Source organism: Suncus etruscus, chromosome 14 (assembly GCF_024139225.1).
Source record: "Suncus etruscus isolate mSunEtr1 chromosome 14, mSunEtr1.pri.cur, whole genome shotgun sequence".
In the NCBI taxonomy this organism is placed as follows: domain Eukaryota; kingdom Metazoa; phylum Chordata; class Mammalia; order Eulipotyphla; family Soricidae; genus Suncus; species Suncus etruscus.
The window spans coordinates 97,115,173-97,120,896 of NC_064861.1; the positions used below are offsets into that span (position 1 = coordinate 97,115,173).

General features: G+C 44.7%; 1 long non-coding RNA gene across 1 annotated transcript; it reads left to right on the top strand.

Moving 5' to 3' along the window:
- The first annotated feature begins 265 nt into the window (after nucleotides 1–265).
- Nucleotides 266–3,093, top strand: LOC126028086 (uncharacterized). The gene is made up of 3 exons (XR_007502375.1): nucleotides 266–349; nucleotides 2,390–2,446; nucleotides 2,912–3,093. It is a non-coding gene; the product is annotated as an uncharacterized LOC126028086 (long non-coding RNA).
- Nucleotides 3,094–5,724: the final 2,631 nt, after the last annotated feature.

Sequence of the window (5,724 nt, forward strand, 5' to 3'; positions counted from 1 at the left end):
AAGCCCTTTCTTGGGGGTCCCACCCGGCAGCGCTCAGGGGCGCCTCCCGGCTCGCCTTCTGTGTCTGCATCCGCACCCCTGGGATTGGCCAGGGCCACTCCGTGGACAGTCCTGGGACTGGGATCGAGGGAGTGAGTGCAGCGCTTCTCTCCAGACTTTCCAGGCAGCTCCTGGCCCCAGACGCTTTCTTGCAAGGCTTCTTGTTGGTCTCAGGGTCTTGTACCTGAAAGCACTCTACCTCGTGTCTTTTTCTACTTTTGTCTTTAGGTTGGTATCGCAGTTGTTTTCCAGCTGTCACTGGAGCCCAGTACCGGAGGTATGGCTGCTGTAAATCCTTGGACGTCCTGGGGTGAGTTCAAGTCCTCTTTCTGGACTTGCCAGCTGTGATACTGTAGCGAGAGGTCAAATCTGGGAAGGGGCTGAGAACTTTGAGAGATGGCAGTGTTTGTTTCTTTTTTCTTAATATATATATATATATATATATATATATATATATATATATATATATATATATATATATATATATATAATTTAAACACCTTGATTACATGCATGATTGTGTTTGGGTTTCAGTCATGTAAAGAACACCAGTGTTTGTTTCTTGATAAAAATAAAAAAAATTAGGGGCCGGAGAGATAGCATGGAGGTAGGGCATTTGTCTTGCATGCAGAAGGATGGTGGTCCGAATCCCTGCCTCCCATATGGTCTTCCAAGCTTGCCAGGAGCAATTTTTGAGCATAGAGCCAGGAGTGGACCCTGAGTGCTGCCAGGTGTGACCCCCCCCCCCCAAAAAAAAAAAAAACCTAAAAAACCAAACAAAACAAAAAACGGTGCCCAAAGAGGGATAGCTGGTAGGCTGCTTGCCTTACACAAGTTGACCTGGGTTCATTCCCTGCACTATATATAATCCTATATAATCCCCCAAGCCTACCAGGAGTGATTTTGAACTCAGAGCCAGGAGTATTCCCTGAGCACCGCCAGATATGGTCCCCAAACCAAAAACAAAATCTGTGGGCTAGAAAGATAAGTACAGCAGGTAGAACCTAGACCTTGTGGCCAGAGCAAACAGTACAATAGCTAGGACTTTCCTTGCATGCTACTAACCAGTGTTTGATCCCGACATCTCACATGGTCCCCTGAGCACTACCAGGCATAGTTCCTGAGAGCAGGACCTGGTGCAACCCCTGAGAATTCCTGAATCTGACCCAAAACCAAGAGGAAAAAAGGACACTTGCCTTGTTCATGGCTGACCCAGCTTCAATCTATGGCACTTCATATAGTCCTCTAAGCATCACCAGGAATAGCCCCTTAATACTGCTGGATGTGTCCTCCCCAAGCCCCACCAAAAGTGTCATTTAAAAAAAATACTTATTTTGGTTTTTGGGTCACACCTGGCAATACTTAAGGGTTATATGAAACCAGAGAGCTAGTAAATTTGCCTTGCATGCAGATATGGCACATCCCTTGCAAAGTACAGCCAACCAAGGTGCAATCCCAGCACTGTATATATTGCCCCTGAGTACCACTGGGGCTACTCACTGTCGCCCTAACAGTGTCACCAGAAAAGAGAGAAATTATTCATATATAGAAGCAAAATTTCTCTATGTTTTAACTTTACAACTCTCATATAATATTTGTATGTTATTTAATGTTAAGTAGTAGTGTGATACTGTATCTTTAAGGAAAGTTCCAAGTTTTACAAAAACAATATGGAGTCTCTATTACTATTTTTTTGAAAGTTGCGTATTTAGCAGATACAGTTATGACCCTTTTTTTTTTTTTTTTTTTTGGTTTTTGGGTCACACCCGGCAGTGCTCAGGGGTTATTCCTGGCTCCAGGCTCAGAAATTGCTCCTGGCAGGCACGGGGGACCATATGGGACGCCGGGATTCGAACCGATGACCTCCTGCATGAAAGGCAAACGCTTTACCTCCATGCTATCTCTCCAGCCCCCAGTTATGACCCTTTAAGCGATTCTGGTCTTTGTTTTGTGTGGCATGATTGGTCAGTGATGCTATCATGTACATCCTGGACAGTGATTAGCCTTTGTACTTCCATTACAAATACGCCTTATTGAAAGTTTTCATGTGCTCCTAGGCTTGTCTTTTTTTTTTTTTTTTTTTTTTTTTTTTGGTTTTTGGGCCACACCTGGCATTGCTCAGGGGTTACTCCTGGCAGGCACGGGGGACCATATGGGACACCGGGATTCGAACCAACCACCTTTGGTCCTGGATTGGCTGCTTGCAAGACAAACACCGCTGTTCTATCTCTCCGGGCCCGCTTGTCTTCTATATGTAGAAAGAACTTTTGCTCCTTGCATTTGTTCTCTTTAGTCTCTAGAATTGAAAACTTATTGTCCCTTCTTGTCCTATCCTGGTTTTCTGATGTAGGTATCTTTACGAACAAGCCCTGGAGGATGGCAGCTGTTGATCCATGGACCTCTTGGGGTGAGTCAAGAGTTAGTCTCCCCCATTAGTTGTGTTGGCTGCTATGTAGTGGCCTCTACCATTAGTTACCGAGGTGAGGATTTTAGCGCATGGGTTTTGGCCCATATTTGCAGAGTTGAGATAGTGAGGGATCAGAACACCCAGTTAAGTATAAAGTGATCGTGCCATCTCCAGAATAGTGTGCATGAGAATAAACATGTGACCACTTAAGTCTCAGCTCTATAAAAACTATGAACAGGCCCTACTTCAAAGAGACTGTGCCCTAGACTGGGCAGAATTGTTGTTTCACGTGCTTTGGCACTTGTCCCTTATCTTTTCTGAACTTTCCTTGTCTATATAATGAGAAAATGTGTCTCTTCCCTTACTCAAAGGGATAGAACAGAACTTGACTCTCCCCAATCCCTCCAGAAGGAAACCTTTGAGGCAGGGAAGACTGACTTTATATCATTGGTTTTCCTCCCCCAGCTCTGTGTCCTCAGGATTCTGCCTGCTGCATAGAGGAGGTCCCTGACGAGGGGAAGAGGGCCACCAGGATCCCACCAGACCAGGTCCAGGTGAGATGGGTCTTCTGCCCTTTTTTTTTTTTTTGCTTTTTTATGAAAAACTGCCCAATGCCTGAAGGTGTCAGGATTTTCCATAGCCATCCTAACTGGCATTTTTTTTTTTATAGGTTTAAAATAGAGAATGAGGCTGGTCCGATGGCAGTGGTTTATCAGAACTTATTAACGTTAGTATCACAAAAGTTGGTATATAACTCCCCACTGCTCAATTTGACTAGCTTCAAAGAAAAAAAATAAAATAGAGAATGAGGGCTGGAGCGATAGCACAGAGGTAGGGCGCTTGCCTTGCACGTGACTGACCTGGGATAAACCCAGGTTCTGTTCCCAGCATCCCTTATGGTGCTAGGAGTGATTTCTGAGCACAGAGCCAGTAGTAACCCCTGAGCGTTGCTGGGTGTGGCCGAAAAACGAAAAAATTAAAAATAGAGAATGAGTAGTAATCAGACAGGATTAGCACTTCCTGAGCATACAAAAGGAGAACTAAGTTTTCCTAACTCATTGTCAAGCCAGCTTATTTTATTTAAGCCTGTTTGAACCCATAAAAGAGAGCCACCTGGGCTGGGGCTCTCCCTTTTTTCCTCTCACCTTTCACATATTTTGTGGTGAGCCAGGATGCTGTTGTCTGGTGACCTGCTTCCTGGAGGGGAGCAAGGACAAATGCAAACCCATGTCCCGAGGATGTCCCAGTGTTTACAGGATGATTCACTCAGCTAAAACTTCACAGACCTGCACCTGGTGGAGCCCAGGGAGACTGAAATGAGTCAGGCAGTAGGACGGAATCTCCATAGGAGTTCACAGGATGACTGGTACTTTTGCTGAGAGGAAGAAATAGCACCCAAGAGGCAAGATGTGAAGAGGTAATGGGGTCTGCAGTGATAGTATGGTAGGTAGGGTATTTGCCCTGCATATTGCTGACCTGGGTTTGATCCCCAGCACCTCATATTATCCTCCGAGCCCACACCAGAAGTAAGCTCTGAGTACCTCCCAGTGTAAACCCCTCTAAAAAAAGAAAAATAAAAAAAAGACTCTAGGGGCTGGAGCAATAACACAGAGGTAGAGTGCTTTCCTTGCTGACCTGGGACAAACCCCGGTTCGATTTCCGGCATGCTATATTGTCCCCCAAGCCTGCCAGGAGCAATTTTTGAGTACGCAGCCACTAGTAATCCCTGAGCACTACTGGGTGTGACCCAAAAAACCTTAAAAAAAAAAAGGAACTCTTGGGGCCATTGCGATAGTACAGTGGTTACCCATATGGTCCCCCAAGCCTGTCAGGAATGGTCGCTGAGTCAGGAGTAGCCCCTGAGCACGACCAGGTGTGGCCTAAAAACCAAAACGGGGAAATGGGGGATTCTTGAGTATTAGGTCATGAGGATGATTCCCAAGAGAAAAAGGACAGCAGATTGATGTTAAGAATGTATCACATGGGCCGGATCAATTGTACGCTGGGTAGGTAGGGTATTTGCCTTGCACATTCCTAACTCGGATTTGATTCCCAGCATCCAGTATGGCTCCCCAAACCCTCCAGGCGTGATTCCTGAGCACAGAGCCAGGAAAGTAGGAAGTAACCCTGAGCACCACTGGGTGTGGCAAACAAACACACTAAAAAAGAGATGTTATTGTCCAGGTGCCCAGCTTTCTCAGCCACTTACCTTTTTTAAAAAATTTAATTAAAGAATTGTGATTTATAAAGTTATTGATAATTGAGTTTTAAGCAGATATTTCAGCACCAATCCCATCACAAGTGTAAACTCCCTCTGCTTTTTTTCCCATATCCTATCATCTTCATAGACCCCCATCCTTGCCACTTACTATTTTTAATATCATTGTAAACATGATCTTCATATACCCCGTAAAGTTCACTTCTTTAAGGATTTAATTCTAGAATGTTTTCAGCACCTAGGAAAGGTGCCATACATTCATGAGTTTTTTGTTTTGTTTGGTTTTGGTTTTAGTTTTTGGGTCACATCCGGCAGTGCTCAGGGGTTACTCCTGGCTGTCTGCTCAGAAATAGCTTCTGGCAGGCACGGGTGACCACATGGGACACCGGGATTCAAACCAACCACCTTTGGTCCTGGATCAACTGCTTGCAAGGCAAACGCCGCTGTGCTATCTCTCCGGGCCCCCCACTTACTATTTTTAATATCATTGTAAACATGATCTTCATATACTCCGTAAAGTTCACTTCTTTAAGTATAAAGTTCTGGAACAGGATTGAAGCTTAGTGCCTCTAATGCATGAGGTTCTGGGTTTGGACTTCACACCCATCAATCAAGGTGTACAGTTCAGTAGATCTTAGTTACTTAATATATCCCCACTATCAACAGGATTTAATTCTAGAATGTTTTCAGCACCTAGGAAAGGTGCCATACATTCATGAGTTTTTTGTTTGGTTTGGTTTTGGTTTTGGTTTTGGTTTTGGTTTTGGTTTTTGGGTTACTCCTGGCTGTCTGCTCAGAAATAGCCCCTAGCAGGCACGGGGGACCATATGGGATGCTGGGATTTGAACCCGGATTGGCTGCTTGCAAGGCAAACGCTGCTGTGCTATCTCTCTGGCCCCACATTCATGAGTTTTAATGCTATTTTATTTTTATTTTGTGTAGAGGTAAGAATATTGGGCCACAAGAAAGTGCTCAGGATTGACCCTTGCTTGATTCATGATACTACGCTTGGGGTGCTAGCATGACCATCTGTGGCACAGGGGACTTAGATAAGCTCATA